Raw genomic sequence first — 24,791 nt, forward strand, 5'->3', positions numbered from 1 at the left:
TGGTACAATAGGAAGCTGAGGGGGAGAGAGCTCCGGTGCCTGACAGGAAATCTGACAGCTAAGCTGACAGAAAAGGACAGGCGAGCTGCGGGCAAGAGGGTGGGCAGCGGCAGACGGATCCAAGCGAGCGCGGGTGCTGGCCGCCAAGGCTGCTTTGCGCTGGATGCGGGAGGCGGGCGACTGCGGCGGGGGGTGGGGAACAGAGAGAGTGTGCCAGTTGCGTCTACAGTGCCTATGCGCTTTGGGCAGTGCACACTCGGCACATATGTAGTTACGGCCCTGGTGATATGTATAGTATTTGTTAATGCTTATTCTCTAGTGACATTTATGTCGAGCAACGTTTGTTGTATTTAAAGCCCTCTATAATTCCCAATTTACACAGTGTCTATAATAAGAAAAGGCATTGAAAATTGCACCCAGTATAAAAAAAAAACCAATGTGATATAGTGGTCCTCATTCCGAGTTGTTCGCTCGCAAGCTGCTTTTAGCAGCATTGCACACGCTAAGCCGCCGCCTACTGGGAGTGAATCTTAGCATAGTAAAATTGCGAACGAAAGATTAGCAGAATTGCGAATAGACACTTCTTAGCAGTTTCTGAGTAGCTCCAGACTTACTCGGCAACTGCGATCAGTTCAATCAGTTTCGTTCCTGGTTTGACGTCACAAACACACCTAGCGTTCGCCCAGACACTCCCCCGTTTCTTCAGACACTCCCGCGTTTTTCCCAGAAACGGCAGCGTTTTTTCACACACACCCATAAAACGGCCAGTTTCCGCCCAGAAACACCCACTTCCTGTCAATCACATTACGATCACCAGAACGAAGAAAAAACCTCGTAATGCCGTGAGTAAAATACCTAACTGCATAGCAAATTTACTTGGCGCAGTCGCACTGCGGACATTGCGCATTAGCGACTAATCGCTCCGTTGCGAGAAAAAAATAACGAGCGAACAACTCGGAATGACCCCCACTGTTCAGTAGCATTAAAACACCAGGTTGCAATTGAGTTTTGGGACATTTGTGACACTGAACTAAAACCTCTATGTTCTACTTACCTACTCTCCTGGAACCTCTGCGAGAGTCACAAATTTTTGGGTAGCCTCTCGGGTTCCTGGAAGAGTGTGTGGTACGTGGGAAGAGTCAGCACCAATATGATATGATTCTGTGATTATTGCATTATTTTGGCCGCTATTCTCTGCATTTTGCTGCAAGAAGTTGGGGCCTAAAGACACTAATAGTCCAGCGCCGCCTCCATCACAGGCCACCTACATCTCCTCTCAGGGCTTCTCCTGAAGAGGAAATTAATTAAGACCGCAAGTACGCTCTCTGCACCCTCTGTAATTACAATGTAAGCAGGACACTGCATGCTCTTTGTTTTCTGACTTGAGAGGCTTTTTTCGCTCATTTGTTTTTGGCAGCTAGTCAAAACACCTCATACCCAAAAATATTCCCTTTCCCTTTCTTCCTTTACCAACTTTCCTGTCCGTATTATCGCTGGTTTAACTCTTGGAAACCTGGGATTGAATTTGGACATAAGAGAAGGTTGACAATTCATGGGTGTGAGGATACAGGGTTCCAAATCACTCAGTCATGGTGGTAGATGAAAAACCAACAGTGGTTTATTGAACAGAATGGGTTATAAACAGCTCAGCACACTTCTGTGATCCAATTCTACACGACAATCCCTCCTGGAACTCCTGACAGAACATTACTTCTTAGCCAGTCTCCTTCCACTCTCTGACCTTCTCTCTCAGATCTCTCTCCCCCCAGCCGAGCTCACTCCTCTTGTTATACCCTCCCCTGTCTATTCATCACACAAGCTGGTCAGTCAGGAGTGGAGACGAGGGCCAATATTTACTAAAAAATCGAGTTTGTCCGATTTGTGGGTTTTTTTCTAAGTCCCAACACGGGAATTCACTAAGCACCAATCTCGGCAGTGTTTGGACGATTCGTAATGGTTTGAATGACAAAGTTCATTCGTATTTCTGAACTTTGTCATTCAAACCATTACGAATCGTCCAAACACTGCCGAGATTGGTGCTTAGTGAATCGGTCAAACGCGGCTGTTTTTTCATACAACACGGGTATTCACTATTCATTCGTATTTGGGTGTTAGTCTCTGAGTGATCAATTGCAGTCGTATTTTTTTGCGATTCGTTAAAAAAAGCAGCAAAAAAATAGACCTGCTTTTTTCAGCCGTGTTTACATGTGTTGCAACTCAAAAATCAATCACACCTGAATAAGGATGCCTATAAAAGGATCTTAGGCCCATTTCAATCCACCTACACTCAGAAATGGCAGCAGGACTGTGGACCAGTGATATTTTGTGTGCTGTGCGATTCATCAGACTCAGACATCAGCCTGTAAGTAACCAGGGCCAACAAACTGAACATGGTCAGCAGGTTGTACAGGTTCCGCGGAGGCTGCGCAGGCCTCGTTTTTTTAGGGGGCGTTTAAACTTGAACGCATTGTCCGATGATATGGTCATAACAGATGTTCCGTCTAAATCGTAACAACATTTTCCGTCTGTATGACCTTGTCAAACTGGGCCTAGACCCTGAGACAGCACGCTCTCGCTCTGTCTCAGGCCTGCACAAACTCCTGGCTGTGTTGCACTTTATGGCTACTGGCATTTTTCAGGCTGTGTCTGGGGATGTCATAGGAATCTCACAGCCCTCATTTTTGAGAATATTAACACAGGTGATGTATACCTAACTACCTCCTCTGTTTTTGGTTTGTTTTAATTTCTCTGTGGCCAGTTCTGTCCTAAAATCTCATGTTTAATTTTCTTTCAAATATACACACAGGTGTTGGCTGTTTTGCAGCCCCACATCAATGCCTCAATCTGCTTCCCTACCCAGGAGTCTCAGTGGCATGCCGTCAGGGTAGATTTCTATGAGCTGGCTGGCATGCCCAATGTGCTGGGAGCCATAGATTGCACACACATTCAGCTGAGACCACCTAGGGGCAGGCAGCACATCTATACTAATCGACCTCTAGAGCACTCCACAAATGTGCAGATGGTTTGTGATGCAAATCTCAAAATAATGAGTGTTGTTGCTGGTTACCCTGGGGGCTGCCATGACTCCTTCATCCTCAGTCAGTCATCCCTCTTTGATAAGTTTGAGGACGGACAAATGCCAGATGGGTGGCTGCTGGGTATGTAATATGATATGTGTAGGCCTGCGTCTACTTTGTCCAAATACAGGGGCGGATGTATTAACCTGGAGAAAGCATAAGGAAGTGATATGTGCAAGGTGATAAAGGCACCAGCCAATCAGCTCCAATATGTAAATTATCATTTAGGGACAGATTGCCCGCTGCCTTTATTACCTTGCACATATCACTGGTTTATCACTTCCTTATGCCTTCTCCAGGTTAATAGATCTGGCCCACAGTGTGTTACTTATGTGTTGCTGTATCTTAACATGAATCACGTTACTATATCTGTCTTTTAGGTGATAGAGGATATGGCTGTTTCTCTTGGCTTCTAACTCCATTGTCCCGACCTGATACCCCTGCTGAACACAATTACAATCATGCACATAAGTCCACGCGGAATGTGATAGAAAGATGTTTTGGTGTGCTGAAATCTAGGTTTCGGTGTCTGGATAAGTCTGGTGGCCTTTTGTTGTATAGTCCCTTGAAGGTGACTCAAATTGTGTTCTGCTGCTGCTTTCTTCATAACGTGTTTGCAACAACATCTGCCACATGTTGAGGAGGAGGAAGAAAGCAGCCAGCAAGCAGAGGAATTAGAGACATCTGGTGATACTTGGAGTACAGACGTAGGGAGGCAGGTTAGGCAAGACCTCATAAATCGTTATTTTTAAGGTAAGTTTTGTTTGCTTCTTTCATTTGTTGTGTAAGGCTAAATATATGTTGGCCCATTTTTAAAATAAAAACCATTACTCAGAATGTGTCTGTCTCCTTGAGACATACAAACATACCCTCGCTTTATGCTATACAAATGTAGCATGTGTATTGTGTTTATTTAAAAACTCAAAACAACAGATTATGACAGAGGTTCCCAAACTGTGTGCCGTGGCTCCCTGGGGTGCCTCGGGACACTTGCAGGGGTGCCTTGGATTGGTGTTCAAGGACCAATTAAAATTATTTATGGTCAATATAATAGGCAAAACTAGTGCTGGTGGCTGCCAGTCATAAAATATGGGGACAAACAGAAGCAAATCTTGTCCCTCACCACACAATTGAGCCTAAGGATGACATATAAATACAATTTACCTAAATAAATATTTCTTTCTAAATTTCTCAATAGGAAATTTTTGGCCTAGGGGTGCCGTGAAAAAAATTCTGATACTCTAGGGAGCCGTGATTCACAAAAGTTTGGAAACCACTGGATTATGAGTTGTATGCATGAAGTCTGGATAAGTGATAATAAACTTGGTTTGTAAATTTATTACAAGCACACATAATCCACATAGTAATTTATTTTGTATTTTACTTTATGATTGTGTGTAACGTCCTAATGCACAGGTTCTCAAACTCGGCCCTCAGGACCCCACACAGTGCATGTTTTGCAGGTAACCCAGTAGAAGCACAGGTGTATGAATTACTCACAGACACATTTTAAAAGGTTCACAGGTGGAGCTAATTATGTCACTTGTGATTCTGTGAGGAGACCTGCAAAACATGCACTGTGTGGAGTCCTGAGGTCCGAGTTTGAGAACCTGTGTCCTAATTAAACACTCCTCCACATATAATATGTTAGCCTTGAGGAATACATGTGTCCCTATGTGTGATGCTCCATCGTATTTAAGGGACACAAACTTAGTCTCATCCAAAATAATTTATTTCGTAATGTTTGCTGCAGTAAGCTTACTGATTTGTAAGTAAATACACAGTTTGCCACATATATACATTATTATACACATTAATTGTTGTTGTTTTTTTGGTAAAAAGTCAAATTTCTTTGTTTCTGCATCATGTGTAAGAAAATGATTACTCATTTTTAACACACACAAACATGGCCCAACAATAATGACATTAATTTGGCACTGAATTATCTAAATTCAATCACAACATATTAAAACCTTTTTAGCCAACTCAATTGTGTTATTCTTGTAATGTTGTATAGAGAAGAAAGGTAAAATAGTTAATAATCACATTGTAATTTGTGTTGGCTGCAGAATATAAGATTGATTGGAATCTAGAAAGAGTAATGATTAGAAAAAAATCAAGTGGTCTGGTTACTGCATGCTAAAGACATTCTGCCTGGCTGCCAATTATTGTGTCTGCAGAATATAAGATTGATTGGAATCTAGAAAGAGTAATGATTAGAAAAAAATCAAGTGGTCTGGTTACTTCCTGCTAAACATATTCTGCCTGGCTGCCAATGATTGTGTCTGCAGGATATGAGATTGATTGGAATCTAGAAAGAGTAATGATTAGAAAAAAAATCAAGTGGTCTGGTTACTTCCTGCTAACATCTATGTGCAGCTCAAACATTTCCCTCCTCCAAAAAATTCGAAAGATGGTAAAGAATAAATGTGCGTACAAATTTCCTGTTGCTGTTTGTACCACTTATAATTAATGATGTTGTACAAATTGTCAAGGAGCTAAGTGTTATATGTATTTTGACAAACATACACTAACTAAGTATTTTAATTTTCTTCTCTGAAATAAAAAATGTGAGTTTTATTAGTTAATTGTTTTTGGGTGGCTGCTTGTCCTGCCCTTTGCCTTTACCACTGTCATGTTGGCGTGCTCTGGTGGAGCGTCTTCGTGGTGATGACACTGGTGTGATATTTGGAGTAGTCGTACCAGAACTGCTGCTTGTTTGCTGTTGTTGAGGAGGGATGCTGTTATCAGGACTAGAAGCAGAAATTTCAAAAAAAGAACCATTAGCTATCCATATGTTTGATAAATTATAACAAATCACTACACATGGAACACATGTCATTGACTGTTGCTTTCAGATATCCTGCCTAGCAACATCATCACTCATAACTTAAATACATACATATGCCTGTTTGTGGCAAATGTGTCTGGTTACTTCATTGTGAAAGCAAACACATTAGTTTTATTGTAGATCACACATACTCCACCATAAAAACACTTTGAAATCCATAATGTGTTACCTTTATATTTTTACTAAAACAGACATAGTAATGTTTTTATATGTATTTGGCAATGTTAGGTCAAACACACATGTGAAAATTTGTTAAACTACCGTACTATTTAAAAAAAAATAAACATGAGTTTCTGTTGCAGCATCTTACACACAATGTGCTACTGTATGGCTGAAGTGGACAAATATATCTTTACAGGATGTGGACAAGGCCATTTTGCTAGGATTCCATTTCATGTTTTACTGACTTCGGTAAGTATATCATATTTTGATGTGTTTTCTACTTAATGCGTTTAAGTAAAAGTTTTATTAAGATCTGAAATTTCTTAATTTTCTTCAGTTTGATACTCACAATCAAGATGAGGGGAGTGTGGTTCACGTCTTGGAGGTGTGTCCAAAATTTGGAGTGGGGGGACCGAACATACTGTCGATAATCTTCGTGGTGGGGTAGCCTGCTGTGGTTGGCCCTGGACATCAGACCTTGCTTTCTTTGGTGCAACATGTTTTTTTGGTGGTGTGTTACAGAAGTCCGACTTCTGCTGCTCCAGACTTCTTTTGATGGACCTATTATTGAAAGTTAAATTTTGTTATGGCCATTCCTTTACAAACATACCCTATACTACAATGGACACTATACCTGCTTCTGCAGCGTCATCGTCATCAGATGTCATGGGAGTTACTGTAGGACGACCAGTACTGCTTTTTTCCAACACTGTAAAACCAAAATAAAAAATCATGTATTCATGCTATTGTTGATACATCCACCCATTATGCTTATAAACATTAATTCTTAAAAAAAATGCTTGTTTTTTAATAAAAAAAAAACATAAGGACCGTAAACCAAAAAACCACTACATAAAACAATAAAGATTGTCCAATAGCCATATGCACTATGGAAAGTGCAACACAGGAAAACATGTACAGGACACAGACATAGGACACAAGTAAAAATACATACACTAACAACCAAAAACACACACATCTTCATTTTGTAATTGAAGGAAAAAATGTACAGATGCAATATAGAAATTGCTCTGTGATGTGGCAATCCAAACACACATTACCACTATATGAGCCAAACAAAAACAAACCCCCCCCCCCCCCCAAAAAAAAAAATTTACACTGCAGTGTTGTGTCAGGGTACAAATACAGACTCAAACTGAACAAAAAAAGTTTTGTTCTTTTTAAATTATTACAATCAGTAATAATGACATTACACATGTAAATGGTTTCCAAACCACTTTCCACTACTCCAGCCTCTAACATGACAACCACTGTTTTTGCAACATTGCACATGGATAACCTAAATATAAAACATAGTCCAAATTAAAAACTTAAAAATGTGCAAAAGGAAAACATTATTGCTGGACAATTCAATGACACACCAAGTCCAAACTACACATGGAAAATATACAGAAAAAAAAACACATGACATACAATAAAGTAAGATGTTACATTGGCTTTTGTAGAAAACATTACCAAAAACAATGTATTTGCTGACACAAACTTGAAGATGGGAGTAATATGCAACGTCACATGACACACATTTGTAAAAAAAAAAAAAAAAGTAAGGTCATAGAATGTTAATGCTCACCATTCTTCCTGGGCCTATCTGAATCCCGGACATGGGTTGGAGAGACTACTTCAGGAGGTATCACTCCGCATGGGCTCCTCATACTCCAGATATCTTGCAATATAGGGCTGGCCACCACCGGTTTTTCGAGCCGACTTCGCCTCCTTGGCCATTTTGGACTTGACACGTCGCTTTATGTCATAGTATCGTTTGCGGCACGTGTCCTCCGCCCGCTTGTCCACCCCCTCACTATTGACAGCAGCAACAACTTTCGCCCACAACACCGTCTTCTTCCGTGTTGGCACCTTGGCGGACTCAGGCCCAAATAGCTGCCGCTGATACTTCATCAGCTCCCGCACCAATGCCACATTTTTTGCATAACTAAACTTGACATTCCGGCCAGTCTTAGTAGTGGTGCGTGGCTGCGGAGCACTCTGACTGTCACTATCACTGTCACTTGAGGCTGCTGTAGCAACCTCACACACCTCCTCCACCTCACTAACCTCACTCACACTCACCTCCTCCACCTGACCGACCTCCTCCCCCTCACTCACACCCTCCACCTCACCCACCTCTGAGTCACACATAATTGTGTGTCTAAACACTTAACACAGAAAAATAAAAAGACAAACAACACACTCCTCCACTACCACTACACAAATCACACACACACACACACACACACACAAACACTGACAAGGGACTATAAATAAAAAATACTTGGACCAAAAATTAGACAAAACCACAAAAAACAAGACTACAAGAATGACAAGACTACTTTCAAACACAATACTACACTCAGAAATCGCCCAAAAAACTCCTCACCAAACCAACTACTCACCTACCTCCACAGCACAACCTCCCTCCTCACCACTAACTAAACCCACGAGGTGCGAACGGTTTGGGGCGTATTTATATGGTTGCGCACAGACACTCCTACCATCTGAAACACAACCAATCACGAACGGGGATGAAAAACGAAACTAAAAGTGAAAAAGCGGCCGCGGTTTAAAAAAAACCCTGCCGCGTTTAACTTAGAAAAAAAAAACAGCAAAAACAACAAAAACACGTACGCAAACGACAATGACGGCCGTAAATGTGCCAAAAAAAAACGACTGGCATCGACATCGGAAAACACGAAAACCATAAAGTCGAATGCTTTGTAACTTGGCGTATATAGTTTCAAAAAGTTGCATGAAAATGCACCCGATACAAGACGAGTTTAAACACTACACAAACCGACTCAAACATGAATACTAGTAAATATAGGCCGAGGTGTTTGGACTCCTGTACACAATGGAGTGCACATGATCAGATTACCTGCAGCTCCATACAGAACCTGTTTACTACATAACCTACTCATCCTAATCATATCTGAGTGTACAGCTAGGGGACTTACATTACAATGAACTGATTTAACTATGTTACTAACACTCTGGCCTAGACTTATTCAGTTAACAATTACATTGAATATATAATAACCAAATAAACTACATATACCAAATATAACAGATAAAATATAACTGTACAATATAATAACCACACAATACAATACAATATTGCCTAACATATAACTTATAACATATTGGCAATTGGTGAAGTCCATGTGTAGGACCCGGGCTAGGAAAGTAACCACGTGTCTTTTACCACTGTGCGACACGACGCGCCGGCTGTGTCATCACGTGTCGTCACAATGGGCAATATAGAAATGTTGAAATATTACAGCATTCAAATGGGAAAGGAGAGAAATGGTCACTGGGATGTTATGGAGGGATTATACTGTAGATATTCTTAAACCAAAAATATTACCCAAAATATACTGCAAAGTTTCAAACAAAAAGCAACTGCAGTAGGGAGGCTTATAAGTCAGTAATACCCCTTTCACACCGCTACTGGCGAGGCGTAACCGGGAGCCGTACACGGGTGCTTCCCCGGTGCTACCCACCTCAGGCCCCTTTACACTGGTGTCTCCAGCCCGGCATATTGCTGGGTAGGTAACGCCAACGGTGACACTTGCAGAGGCAGCACTTGGAGATCTGATGATCTCCAAGCAACGCCCGTCCAGTCAGTGTGAATGGGAAACGGGTCGCAACAACCCGACAATCCGTTCACACCGCACAGTGACCAGGGTTGAAACCGTGTTCAACCCTGATCTCTACCAGGGTTGAAATACCGGGTCTCTCGACCAAAAATATTTCCCCTGGGCCCTTTCAGACCATACAGCAATGCGGGTTATGCGCGCTCATGTGCAATAACCGGTGTTAGAAGCTGGCGGTCTGAAAGGGGTATAATTAGAGAGGACTTATAGGGCTTTTCAGAGATGGATGCAGTGTTCTAAAAATCGCAAAGGGGCAATTTTCAGAATACTTAGCATGTGCGGTGGCCGCAGTGCATGGGCTTTCGTGATTCAGTCGCATCCTGGAAGGATGCGTTTGCATCATGATTGACAGGCGACGGGTGTATGGGGCGGTGATGCGACACTGGGTGGAATGGACTAGGAACACACAGGCATGTCATGGCCGTTTTCGGTGATCTCTCCCGCGTTTCCTGCGATCTGAAACATGGCGGCGGTGCATAGGCAGGGGTCAGCCTCTATTTCAGGTTTTTGCGATGGGATCGTAATCGCATTACTGGGCGGTGCTACGCATGCTTAGTGGCCTTGCCCTGTGTTGGGTGGCCCCCAGTATGTGATTTTAGTGGTAAAATAGCTAAGTCTGCGACCAACTCGGATTTAGGAAAAGAAGAAAAAATGACCTTGGGTGGGAGCACTCATTCCCGGAGAGTTATTTGTAGATATGATGTCTGTATGAGTAGTAATGTGATAATGAAAAGATTAAAACATAACTTTTAATAATCTATATATAAAAGGCTAGGTACACTAATGGAGTTTACTGTAAAAGAATTTTTACTTTTGTTTTAAAAAACACACAAGATACCCAATTTGATAATAAGATGGCTGTGAACTTTCTTAAGCCATACATAAAGTTAAATCTGCGAACATATTAATGGATTGTTACTGTGATAATTCAGTATCTGGCAAGCAAATGCCCATCCCTACGTGGGTTCAGTGCAAACACCCATTCAATTCCACTGGAGACCCACAACACCTGGTATTCCCAAATGGTCTCCCACTGAAGTACTGACCAGGCCCAACACTGTATCGCCTCCAAGATCGGACGGGATTGGGCATACCCAGTGTGGTATGGTAGTGGGTGACGTATGGAAAAGGGCAGAGATTGCAACTGATTGCGGGATGTGTGTTATTGTGCCAGTTTTAGCCAAATACAATCCTCCTTAAAATTTGTTGACCGTCATTGCACCAATTTAGCGACCCAAACACATGGGTATGCAGAGGTTAAATCATATGGTCAACAAGAGTTGATAACATAAGCCTCTATTGTTTTTGTTCGTAGCGTGAGGCAAAACAAAAATAGTAGCCTATTATGATTTAAGGCATGTATAAAGAACAAACACAAAATTCCAATGAGCCAAGTGTCTGTTATTGTAGATTAAGGGGTATATGCAATAGCGGGCGAAATCGCGGCAATTATCGCCGTTTTTTCAATTCGACCAAATTCGCCAGGTGAATTCCGGAAGGTGGCTTCCGGAATTCACCATATGCAATGAAAAACGGATTCGCCAGAGTCGCGGGCGAAAATCGGCCGATTTTGCGGATTTTACCGCGATTTTAAAAAACGGGAAAAAACGGGGAAAAACCCGAAAAAAAAATGGCGTGGGGTCCCCCCTCCAAAGCATAACCAGCCTCGGGCTCATTGAGCTGGTCCTGGTTCTAAAAATGCGGGGAAAAAATTGACAGGGGTTCCCCCGTATTTTTAAAACCAGCACCGGGCTCTGCGCCTGATGCTGGTGCCAAAAATACGGGGGACAAAACGAGTAGGGGTCCCCCGTATTTTTAACACCAGCATCGGGCTCCACTAGCTGGACAGATAATGCCACAGCCGGGGGTCACTTTTATACAGTGCCCTGCGGCCGTGGCATCAAATATCCAACTAGTCACCCCTGGCCGGGGTACCCTGGGGGAATGGGGACCCCTTCAATCAAGGGGTCCCCCCCCCCAGCCACCCAAGGGCCAGGGGTGAAGCCCGAGGCTGTCCCCCCCCATCCAATGGGCTGCGGATGGGGGGGCTGATAGCCTTTGTGTTCAAAAAAAAAGATATTGTTTTTTCCATTAGTACTACAAGTCCCAGCAAGCCTCCCCTGCAAGCTGGTACTTGGAGAACCACAAGTACCAGCATGCGGGAGAAAAACGGGCCCGCTGGTACCTGTAGTTCTAATGGAAAAAAAATACCCAAATAAAAACAGGACACAGACACCGTCGACAGTAAAACTTTATTACACACTGCCGACACACACATACTTACCTATGTTCACACGCCGACATCGGTCCTCTTCTCCATGTAGAATCCCGGGGTACCTGAAAATAAAAGATCAATTATACTCACCTCAACAGGCTCCAGAGATAAATCCACGGACTTGGCAAAAAAAGAAAACGAACAACCGGACCTGCGGACCGAAAGGGGTCCCATGCTGACACATGGGACCCCTCTCCCCGAATGCCGGGACATCACGTGACTCCTGTCACTGATGTCCCTTCAGCCAATCAGGAAGCGCTACTGCCGTGGCGCTCATCTGATTGGCTGGACGCCGTCTGTACTCTGACAGCGCCTCGCACAGCTCCCTCCATTACTTTCAATGGTGGGAACTTAGCGGCTAGCGGTGGGGTCACCCGCCGGTCACCGCTGACCGGCGGGTGACCTCACCGCTAGCCGCTAAGTTCCCACCATTGAATATAATGGAGGGAGCTGTGCGATGCGCTGTCACAGCGATCAGCCAATCAGGTTAGCGCAACGAAGTTGCGCTTCCTGATTGGCTTAGAGACCTGTCAGTGACAACTGTCACTGACAGATCTTAATCGTGGATAGGTGTCCCATGTGTCAGCATGGGACACCTTTCAGTCCGTTTTTGGTGCGGGTAAATGCGCTTTCTTTTTTTGCCAAGTCCGTGGATTTATCTCTGGAGCCTGTTGAGGTGAGTATAATTGATCTTTTATTTTCAGGTACCCCGGGATTCTACATGGAGAAGAGGACCGATGTCGGCGTGTGAACATAGGTAAGTATGTGTGTGTCGGCAGTGTGTAATAAAGTTTTACTGTCGACGGTGTCTGTGTCCTGTTTTTATTTGGGTATTTTTTTTCCATTAGAACTACAGGTACCAGCGGGCCCGTTTTTCTCCCGCATGCTGGTACTTGTGGTTCTCCAAGTACCAGCTTGCAGGGGAGGCTTGCTGGGACTTGTAGTACTAATGGAAAAAACAATATCTTTTTTTTTGAACACAAAGGCTATCAGCCCCCCCATCCGCAGCCCATTGGATGGGGGGGGACAGCCTCGGGCTTCACCCCTGGCCCTTGGGTGGCTGGGGGGGGGGGACCCCTTGATTGAAGGGGTCCCCATTCCCCCAGGGTTCCCCGGCCAGGGGTGACTAGTTGGATATTTGATGCCACGGCCGCAGGGCACTGTATAAAAGTGACCCCCGGCTGTGGCATTATCTGTCCAGCTAGTGGAGCCCGATGCTGGTGTTAAAAATACGGGGGACCCCTACTCGTTTTGTCCCCCGTATTTTTGGCACCAGCATCAGGCGCAGAGCCCGGTGCTGGTTTTAAAAATACGGGGGATCCCCTGTCAATTTTTTCCCCGCATTTTTAGAACCAGGACCAGCTCAATGAGCCCGAGGCTGGTTATGCTTTGGAGGGGGGACCCCACGCCATTTTTTTCCCGGATTTTACCGTTCCAGCAATAAAAAAAAAAAAAAAAAAAAAATATTATTTTAAAAAATATATAAATAATATTTGTGCCTCCCCCAAAAAAAAAAAAAAAAACCTAATCCCTTCTAATATAAATAGATCTGCTATTCCTAAAAAAAAAAACACAAAAAAAAACATGTTTAAAATTTTTTTATTTGTTTTCACCCTCCAAAGTGTGGCGGAGTGAAAATCGCGAATTTGCTGTCTAAAAGCACTGCAGGCGAATTTCCAAACTTGAATTGAATATGCTGGAGGCGAATTGCAGCATCTGTACCATTGCAGAAAAGGCGAATTCGGAAAAAGGCGAATTGAGAAAAGGCGAATTTTGACGGGCCGTTTTTTTGCGAAAAATGACTGCACTGCATAGGCGAATTGATTTTTGGAGGCGAAAACGGCCCGGAATTCGCCTATTTTGCCAATTCGCCCGCTATTGCATATACCCCTAAATCTGTCAGAAAAGCAAAAATTGAATAGTATCAACAATGGAAGGATTAGCTAAATTAGCACACAGATATATAGGTAGATGTGCTTCAAAGCAATATGTATTTTGCTGCAATAGGTTTTAGACAGTGCAAACCTATATTTTGCTGCAATAGGTTTAGACAGTGCAAACCATGAACACTCGCATACCAGCAGCTGATATAACCAATACAATTGTTGCCATAAATTTAACATAAGCTGATACTTAGAAGCCAAATGTAAACTTTTTATATAGAGAAAGCACACATTGTTGCAGCTACCACTGCCCTGCACTGTTATAATTATATATTCAATTTACAATTTTAAAAGATACAAAAACAGCCTAGACAATTTGCAGGCAAAAATTAGTGGCTAAATGCCACAAGTAATAGTGCAGTTAGTCATAGATAGCACCTATGATAAATTGTTGTGTGCTTGACAAAGAAAAGGACGGCTATTTTCCGTATATAAACCATAAGAAGCAGCTCAAATAATTATCAGACAAAGAATTGGCAACTGAATATCACGGGTAGCGGTGTAACTATTAGTGCACTACACCTATAGTTGGTGATTCTAAGCATGTGCTTGCACCTCAAAACCAGCAAAATTAGATTACCCAAATAAATATTGGGTTGATGGTGGTGGTGGGGGCAGTGAACAGGGGGGAAGGGGGAGAGAGGATACTTATGCCGTGCGCCTCCCCGTCCCGTCGAGTGCCGCCGAGCCGCCTATGTCCGTGCGGTGTGCAGGCTGGCCGTCTCGCCCGGTCTCCTGTCCTCCGTTGCTGGTCTGAGACTGGTCCCGTGAGAGCGCTCTCCGTGACCCACAATCACGTACCCAACGTACGTTTCGCAGTCAGCTTGTTCACGGGTCTGCGACCAACTCTGCATAACCCCCTTAATACAGATTTATTCCAGTCACAAACAGAGATGTAATAATAAAGTTGTAAACTGATCAGCACTCTGAAAACTAGAAACCTTACACCAACCTACTGTACGCTTTCCTGGCAAGCACTCTCCCAGTTAGATTGCCTGACTGTGGCATGAATGGCTCACCAGGGAAATGCAATGGGCCCACTGAAAGGGATGTTACCAGCCATTGGGTAGGTGTTGTCATTAACTGCAGGGGTGTGGCAAAAGAGTTTAGGAAATTAGAGATTAAAAGATTATGAATTGAGTCCAGTTTGTTGTAGACAGATCTAGCATTCCAGAAAGTGCCCATGAATGTTGGAGAGGGAATTGGAGAGATGTGGCAGATTGCTGGCAACCAGGAGAAGGTTAGTAGTAGGGAGGCCAATCCCCGGATCGCAATCACTGGATTTTGGCCTAAACGTGACTTGCATTTGAATCCTGGGATTTCAGGATTAGTCAGCGCATAGCATTTTTTAATGCCGGGCGGCATTGAGCACCTGCAGCAGATGACCCAGACGCTGCCTGGCTCCCCCTGCCACTGGCTGTGTGGATTCCCACAGCATGACATGACGTCAGAGGGCACGCTGTGCAGCCCAACGCCAGCTGCACTTTCCCAACCGCACCACAAGAGAGGAAGGTATGTCACTTTGGGGCCTGGGCTGGTTGGCCCAAAGCCAGCCGCACCACCCACCCTCACCAGGCACCACAAGAGAGGAAGGTGAGTCACTGTGGGCCCTGGGCTGGGCTGGTGGGGGGTGGGGGGATTGGCATGAAATAATAAATCCCAGGTATCCAGTGAAGCAGTGAGCGCTGATGGAAAAATATGATGCTGGAGACAGGCAGCTTAATGTATGGAGGAGGTGGGTGGGAGAAACCTAAAAATGAGGCAGATGCATTGTTGTCAGGGCTATGCATGACCATACCTGTGCTGCCGTTCTACAGTCCTTCAAGGGAGAGCTCCCATCCTCTGTTAGCAGGAAAGCTCTTACGACTGAGTTGGACATTGGGGGTCATTCCGAATTGATCGTAGCTGTGCTAAATTTAGCACAGCTACGATCATCTTCCCTGACATGCGGGGGGACGCCCAGCACAGGGCTAGTCCGCCCCGCATGTCAGTCCGGCCTCCACCCGCACAAGTACAAAAGCATCGCACAGCGGCGATGCTTTTGTACTTGTAGAGTAACTCCCGGCCAGTGCAGCTCCTGTGGCTGGCCGGGAGTTACTCGTCGCTGCCCCTGGTCGCAGCGTCTGCGTGTGACGTCACGCAACCTCTGCGCTCCGCACGGTCCGGCCACGTATACGTTGGCCGGACCGCGCCCCGAAAACGGCGTGCAGTTCCCTCCCGCCCAGCTACCGCCACTGCCTGTCAATCAGGCAGAGGCAATCGCTAGGTAACGACGACCTTCGCCCGTCTGGCATGCGCCGGTGCACTGCGGTGCCGGTGCACTGTGGTGCCGGCGCATGCGCAGTTCCGACCCGATCGCTGCACTGCGAACAACTGCAGCATGCAGTCGGGTCGGAATGACCCCCTATGTTAATGCCAGACACAGTTGAGCGATTGTTATTTTTGCTGCATGTGCATTCTCATTGTGTTTGTACAGTGTCACAGCAGTGATCTGAGATGCATGGTTGCAGAATTTTATTGAAAACGTATTGAGAGTTCCTGGGCGGTTGCTATTCAGATGCACAGAGCTGGTCCATCTTATGGGCGTGTTATGGGAGTGTTGAGGGCGTTTTGCTTAACTGTTTGCATACACAGATGCTTAATCACTCACATTGAAAGTGATACCCAGACGGAAAACCTGCACCTACCATAGTGCATGTGAAAGTTCGATGGTAGGAGCGATGGTGACATCTAAAGACATACCAAGCCTTATTGCTGCGTCTGGAACAGGCTACATGAGCGTCTCAGCCCTTGCGCATTCATATGCACAGATGTACACCTTGTAAGTAACTGTACTAGCATAAAGTCACAGGTGTGCTGCGGATAGAAGACACACACACGGATGCCACTGACCATTAGACAAGCAGGGCTCACTCCTCGGTTGTACCATTTCATAGCTGTAATAGGGAAATTGTTCTGCAGTCTGCAATACATCGTACTTTGGGGCACATTTATTAAAGTATATTTGCAGGATCCAAAGGATCCCTCTTCGGTGCTGCCTGCTTGCAGATGCGTAGACAGTCAGCAAATGCCCAGTAGTGCAGCTGAGGGGCAGAGGGGTGTGGATCAGTGGGTCAACCTGGATAAGGCAGACAGTCAGTAGGTCATGGAAAAGGTCAACCTGAGTTTTTATAATGTTTTTGGTGTAATAGGACCAGGAACCCCAATTAGTGCACCGCGGCCCCTTGCATGACCTGTGCTGCAGGTAACGTCGTAGTCCACGTAGATGGTAAAGTATGAAAACGTTAAAAAAAAAAAAAAAACATGTCGACCTTTTCACGTGTCGACCTGTCCCGTGTTGACCTTTTCACTGCGTTGACCTTTTGACTGTCGACCTACCATCCGGATACCATAGAAAACCCTGAGGCTTCCATGTCTGAGGAGCCCTATCCTGCATCCCCTTCCTTTTTATGTGATCCAGAGTGTGGGACTGCAGGCAGTAATCCTCCTGAGTCTCAGATAGATGCCCTCAGTCCAGCTCTGGCAAGGTGTTGGGGTCTCCTGTAATTACCAGCCGCTCCCTGTTCACCTTACTGGCAGTGCAGCACTTGGTGCAAGGCTGCTTGTCATAAACTCTGCCCCCCTCCTTTCCTGCAGCTTGTGCCACCATTGTTTCCTCTCTGTGCCTGCGCAAGCTGTAACCAGCTGCCTTTAGTATTACATTGTGAGTGACACAGTGGCTGTAGCAACGCAAAACACCCTGATGATTTCATCGGGGGCGGCGAGGGGGTATGTGCTCACATTTTAATCCAGCCGTGGTTCACCTGCCTCTTTAAGGTAGGCGATGGGGCCTCTTAGGGACAGGGGCGTAGCTATGCGCATTGGGGCCCCATAGCACAGTTAGCCAGGCCCCCCACCTCCCTTCCGCTCTGCCCCGCCCCGCCCAACTGCAAGAGGCACCCTCTCCCAGCAGGTGGGCACTCACCAATAGGGCGCCATTTTCTGAAGTGTGCTGCTGCCTGCGTTTGGCCGCCTTTTCGTGGGCGCGGTCCGGCCAACGCAGGCGTGGCTGGTTTGAACGGGGGGCGGGCCGCAGCAGCTGCGTGACGTCACACGCAGCTGCTGCGGGCCGGGTAGCAATGAGTAGCTTCCGGCAAGCATGCTAAAGCTGTGCTGGTCAGGAGCTACTCTGGAAAGTGCAAAGGCATCGCCGCTGTGTGATGCCTTTGCACTTCTGCGGGGGAGGGGGGGCGGCACTGACACATGTGGGGCAGGATAGCCCTGTGCTGGGCGTCCCCCCGCATGTCGGTGTGAATGATCGTAGCTGTGCTAAGTTTAGCACAGTTACGATCATCTTGGAATGACCCCCATGATGTATTTGCGCTTGCACGTGCTCAGACTATATGTGACGTAGCTGTGCCAATGTCTGATCCTGGAATTACAGTGATTGCAGTAGTGATCACGTTACATTGTACACCTCACAGGCACACGCTCTTGTTGATCCCCGGTCTCTGCATGTGATTATTGGTAAATTCCCACGAACATTAATTTCTCATTGCTGCAGTGTGTGCAGATATACGACATTAGAACTTTCTGGACTAATTCCCAAATAATGCTAAATACGTTCCTTTATGAGAAGCCACAAACTGTTAGAATAATAACTACGAGTGAAAAACATTGCTACCATCATCTAATTAAAGATAATCCGGGAACTATGAGCCATGAAAAAAAATGACGTCATTTGAAAAATGTTATTAAAAAAAAATGACATAACACCCCAATCAGTGCTAAGCTATCCTGGAACTGACTGTATCTGTAAAAGCATTAAATATAACATGCCAGCTACCAGAGTTTTCCAGAATCAGGGTTATGTAACTGCGTAAGGAGATTAGCACACAGTGGTTACTAATATTGAGTGCACCCTGTACCCATCTTTTCAATACTTACCTATGGAATCCTGCATCAGCGACAGCAGCGCTGCATAAATCAACAGGGAAAATGGAATGGAGTCCATTTTCCTGGCGTTTTATGCATGCGCATTTGGGCGTAGCTACCATAGGTGCAGGGGATGCGGTTGCTATGGGGCCCGAGCTGTCTGTGGGGCCCAGCCCTTCCCCTGCACCTAGCTGCTGAGCCCCGCTGGCTGCTTTTACCTTAGAAGTGTGCTGTGCTGCTGCACACCCGGCTGGCTCCGCCTCTCCTGAGTCCTAACTAACGCTGGGAGGAGGCGTGGCCGAGTCTGCAAGGACATCACTGGACCACGGGCACCACTCCTCCTCTCGGCGTCCACCTCCTCCTCCTCTAGATGGAGCTGGCCCGGGAGAGCAGTAGATGTGGCTGCAGTTCAGCAGGCAGCAGCACACTGCAGAAAATGGCGCCTCATTGGTGAGTGCCCACCGGCTCCAGGTAGTCCACAGGGGGCGGGGGATCTTTAAGTAGTCCGGGGGGAAGGTATTCATGAGTAATTCAGAAGGGGGGGAGGGTGCCTCTTGCAGTCGGGCGGGGTGGGGGAGCCTGACTAACTGTGCTATGGGGCCCCAATGCGCATAGTTATGACCCTGCATGCGCAGTAGGCAAATCACCAGGGAAATGGCCGCGTAACATTTTCCCAGAGACCTGTGTATATGCAGTAGACTCTGGCACAGCCTTTTAGTCTACTAGTGCTCCTAGAGCTGAGTCACTGCGCTGTCTGGACTGCACAAGGGCCCCATCCTCTCTTGATATGCCCCTGCTACCAAAGAAGAAATCCAAGCGACAAAAATCATGCCAGACGGGATGTAGTCATGTGACCTGCGGCCAGGAGACCGGCGGTAACAACACCTCCACCTACATCCCGCCCCCTCACTATCCCGACGATCGGCATGCCGACCAACAGGGACTATTCACACAGCTTATCTGATGCTGTGTCTTTGGACGCAGAAGCAGATCACAGAAGCCGGAAGTGGGCGTCTTTTTACTTTGCATAATTTTGCACACCCGATGCGTACAAAGACGCAGCTGCTTTGTGAATAGCGTCCTCACCTTTGAATCAGCCCCATTGAACATACTGTATGTGGCCATAACATTTGGCGCAGTAGACAGTGCCATCGGACTGCCTATACCTGCTGGAGGCTTTTGTTGTTTGTCTTTGCAAGTTACACTAATAAAACACTAAGGGGTCTATTTACTAAGCCTTGGGTGGAGATAAAGTCCCAGCCAATCAGCTCCTAACTGTCATTTTTCAAACCCAGCCTATGACATGGCAGTTAGGAGCCGATATAAATAGATCCCTAACACACAGTGCAACTGTGTTATAAAGACCTGGGACCAGAAAAGTTCTCTTTAGTATGAGAGCTGTTCCTTCAAAGACACACAGAGAAAGTAACACTTCCATCTTGAAAGTGAAGTTGTCAGTAGTGGATCAATAAAGAAAACTGATGGTTTTCATCCCAAGCTAGCAGCTGTGGTCCATTGAGAATAGCTGACTTAGCTGGGTAGAAGCTAATAGGATTTAAAGTAATAGTGTATTCAAAAGGGTAAGATGGTTTTCACATACTATAAAATAACATTTTACCTCCTGATGCATGAGACGCCCCCCCCCCCCCCCCCCCCCCCAAGTCAACGCTGCAACGACGCGCCCTGTCCACCGGCAGCCACCACTGTCAATCACACTGCAGCCTTCAGGGATGCGGCCACAATGTGTAAGGCTGCGCACTGCAGCCAGAGCGCAAACCAGATGGACACAGCCACTGCGTGCGGATGCAAGGTTGCGGCAATATCAGAATCCGCCCCTTAGGCTTTTGCCTGCTTACCCAGGGGCAATGAAGTGACCTGGGTACCGTGCAGCTCTTGGCAGCCCTGTTTCTGTATGGCAAAATCCCGTCCCAAGTGCATCCCTACAATTGAGGAAATTACAAGTTATAGGTCTACAGTATTTTGTGATTGCCAATTTGATGTTGAAATCATAGGGAGCATAAATGGATCATATTATTTTTAATATTACAGGTACACCACCGATAATCCTGCACCCTCGGTTCTGGGCCCTCATTCCGAGTTGTTCGCTCGCTAGCTGCTTTTAGCAGCATTGCACACGCTAAGCCGCCGCCCTCTGGGTGCGTATCTTAGCTTAACAGAATAGCGAACGAAAGATTAGCAGAATTGCGAATAGAAAATTCTTAGCAGTTTCTGAGTAGCTCGAGACTTACTCCTACACTGCGATCAGCTCAGCCCGTTTCGTTCCTGGTTTGACGTCACAAACACGCCCTGCGTTCGGACAGCCACTCCCCCGTTTCTCCAGACACTCCCGCGTTTTATCCTGACACGCCTGCGTTTTTACGCACACTCCCAGAAAACGGTCAGTTTCTGCCCAGAAACACCCACTTCCTGTCAATCACACTCCGATCACTTCAGCGATGAAAATTCTTCGTTCGGACGTGAGTAAATCTACTAAGTTTTGTGCTAAAATACTTAGCGCATGCGCACTGCGTACCATGCGCATGCGCATTTTTGCCTTAATCACTCCGTTGTGAAAATCGGCAATGAGCGAACAACTCGGAATGACCCCCCTGGCACTGTGCCAGATTATCCATTGTGCCATATTATCCGTGGTATTGGCGATGGTGGTGACAACGACACCCTGACTCCCCCCCCCCCCCCCCCCCCCCCCACAGCCTAATTCTACCCAGAATACCTCCCATAGCCTAACTCCTCACCTGCAGACCGACTCCAACTCTACGCCACAGCCAGACTACCCAACTGCAGTACGGCCCCCTCCCCGCGGCCTATCTATGGCTGTGTACTAGGGTTGTGCGGTGTGGTAAATGGCTGAGAGGGCAATGGCTCATACCAGAGCCAAATTTGCATACAATATATGAGCCAAAGGGTACTTGTGGGAATTATACAGAGGTGCAGCAGTATATACATGTGGGCATTATACACAGGTGCAGCAGTATATACATGTGGGCATTTTACACAGGTGCAGCGGTATATACATGTGGGCATTATACACAGGTGAAGCAGTATATACATGTGGGCATTATACACAGGTACAGCAGTATATACATGTGGGCATTATACACAGGTGAAGCAGTATAAACTCCGGGAAATTTGGTGAGTTTTGATCAGAGATGTGTGGAGAAGGTAGGCAAACTCCAGAGTTTTGACTATAAAAATTATTACAATAGTACAAAGAAGATATTTCTAATATATATTCTTTTTATTTTTCACATACTTTATACAGTCAAAACTGTGTCGTATACGTAGTATGACAGGAAAGGCTCTGCCTCATCCCACCGCACGTCACTGGTATGTATGTACACAATAGGTGATGTGCGCACACTGCGACATCCCTAGTGACAGGACCTGGCATCAGCAAGTGCATACACACTTGCCGATGTCGGGAGCAATGGAGCAACAAGGGCGGCTATGCTGCGTTCGGCAACATGGTCTTCATTAGCAACATCGCCTGTCGGACATGTAGGTCTGTCGGGCGATGCCGCATACGACCCACGGGAGTGCATCATACACGATATAGTGCGTACACACTAGACAGAGCGAATGATATCGCGTACAATCTGGTCGATATCTTCCGGATCGTACGCAATATCGCCTAGTGCACAGGTTCTCAAACTCGGTCCTCAGGACCCCACACAGTGCATGTTTAGCAGGTAACCCAGCAGGTGCACAGGTGTGTAAATTACTCACTGACACATTTTAACAGGTCCACAGGTGGAGATAAATTATTTCAATTGTGATTCTGTGAGAAGACCTGCAAAACATGCACTGTGTGGGGTCCTGAGGACCGAGTTTGAGAACCTGTGGCCTAGTGTGTGCGCACCCTAGGCCCTCCCGCATCCTAACTCCCACCCGCAGCCTAACTTCCCCCGACACCTGATGTCCGGATTAAGGGCCTATTTCAGACCTGATCACTGTGCTGCAAATTTACAGAGTGCTGCGATCAGATAGCCGCCGCCCATAAAGAGTGAAAACCCGCCCCATGCAAGTGTGCATATGCATGTGTGTACGCGTGCGAAAACTTCGCCAGACAGCAGCTGCAAATCCGTTCGCAACTCACTCACCATCAAATGATTTTTCCAGTCTGTGCGTAGCCCAGGACTTACTCCTACAGTGTGATAGAAACGGGCCGGAGCTGACGTCACACACCCTCCCAGAAAACGCTTGGGAACGCCTGCGTTTTTCCTGACACTCCCAGAAAACGGCCAGCTACCAATCCCAAACGTCTTCTTCCTGTCAATTACCTTGCGTACGCTTAGTGATCCAAATTTTCGCACCATTTTCTCGCTGTTTGGGCTCGCGCCTGCACATTGCGATGCATACACGTGTGCAGTCATTTGATAAGTGCAATTTGGCACAACAGCGATCAGGTCTGATTTAGGATGGGAGTAGGAAAGGAGGCGACAGACATGGGGAGGGAGTACCCCAGGAATAGGCAACAACACGGTTTTTCCCCCTCACCTATTAAAGGCACGTGGATGGAAAAGGCGCCCTAGGAAGGAGAGGAGGCAAAAAAGGGGGAAAAAGATTGGTATTAAAGCCAGAATGAATGCCTGCCCCATCAGTATTACTTGCCAATGTTCAATCTCTAGTCGGCAAACTGGATGACTTGCAGGTAGACCTGGCCCATTAAAAGTTTTTACGGAACTGCTCTGTGATTATTTGTACTGAGACTTGGCTTACGGACTATGGGCCTAATTCAGAGTTTCAGACCTGATTGTAGCCGTGTAAAATGGCTAAGATCAGTTACTCAGACATGCGGGGGGGGGGGGGGAGACACCCAGCACAGGGCTAGTCCGCCCTGCATGTCTGGCCCTACAAACCCCCCTTCCCCCGCACAAGTACAAAAGCGCGATGGTTTTGTACTTGACAAGTAGCTCCCTAACTGCGCAGCTTGCTGACAGAGAGCTACCCATCGCTGTCTGTGTCGCAGCGGCTGCGTGTGACGTCAAGCAGCCACTGTGGCCCACACGGTCCGGGCACGCCTGCATTGCCCGGACCGCGCCCCCTAAACGGCGCCCAAACGCCGCCGGCCCACCCCCTCCCACCCAGCAACCGCCTCTGCCTGTCAGTCAGGCAGAGGCGATCGCTGGGCTGAGATGGCCATCGGATGTCTTATGTCCGGCGCATGCTCAGTTCAGACCTGATCGGCTGCTGTGCGAAAACGCACAGCAGCGATCAGGTCTGAATTAGGCCCTATGTCCTGGACCCGGTGGTTGCACTTGAGCATAGGATGTTTTTTAGAGCAGATAGAACCCTCGAGTCAGGGAAGAGTAGATGGGGTGGGCTCTGCATTTATATTAATTGTTTGTGGTGTTCGAACGCAGTATGTATTAAATCCTTTTCTCGTAGTCCGTAGTGGATACTGGGCGCCTGCCTCAGTGCTGCGATTCCTGCTTACTTGAGTAAGTATTGGGTTGGTACGGCGTTGCGGTCCCTTTATGTTGGGTTGGTGTTGCTATCCTCTGTTCTGGTTAGCGCCCTCCTTTTGGTTATGGTTGTGTGTTGGCTTCTTGCCTAACCGCTGTTGTATTTATTCCTTCTCTCGTGGTATGTCCGTCTCCTTGGGCACAGTTTTCCCAGACTGAGTCTGGTAGGAGGGGCATAGAGGGGAGGAGCCATCCCACACATACACACACTAAAGGTTTTAAAGTGCCAGTATCCAGTGGACCCGATCTATACCCCATGGTACTAAAGTACAGTTCCCCAATATCCACTAAGGACTACGAAAAAAGGAATTACCGATAGGTATTAAATTCCTATTTTTTCCTTCGCCGTCTCAAGGTTGCAGGTGTGGGCGTTGGTATATTAATACATTTGTACAGAGGTGCAATTGAGAGTGTT

At 46.4% G+C, this 24,791-nt stretch overlaps 1 protein-coding gene and 1 pseudogene across 1 annotated transcript in view; one reads left to right on the forward strand and one right to left on the reverse strand.

Annotated features, from left to right (window-relative positions):
- Positions 1 to 24,791, forward strand: part of RTN1 (reticulon 1) — a 307,938-nt gene that overhangs the window by 230,068 nt on the left and 53,079 nt on the right. The window lies entirely within an intron of this gene.
- On the reverse strand, positions 10,756 to 10,874 carry LOC134981908 (5S ribosomal RNA; annotated as a pseudogene).

This window comes from Pseudophryne corroboree, chromosome 12, assembly GCF_028390025.1.
Source record: "Pseudophryne corroboree isolate aPseCor3 chromosome 12, aPseCor3.hap2, whole genome shotgun sequence".
Lineage (NCBI taxonomy): Eukaryota > Metazoa > Chordata > Amphibia > Anura > Myobatrachidae > Pseudophryne > Pseudophryne corroboree.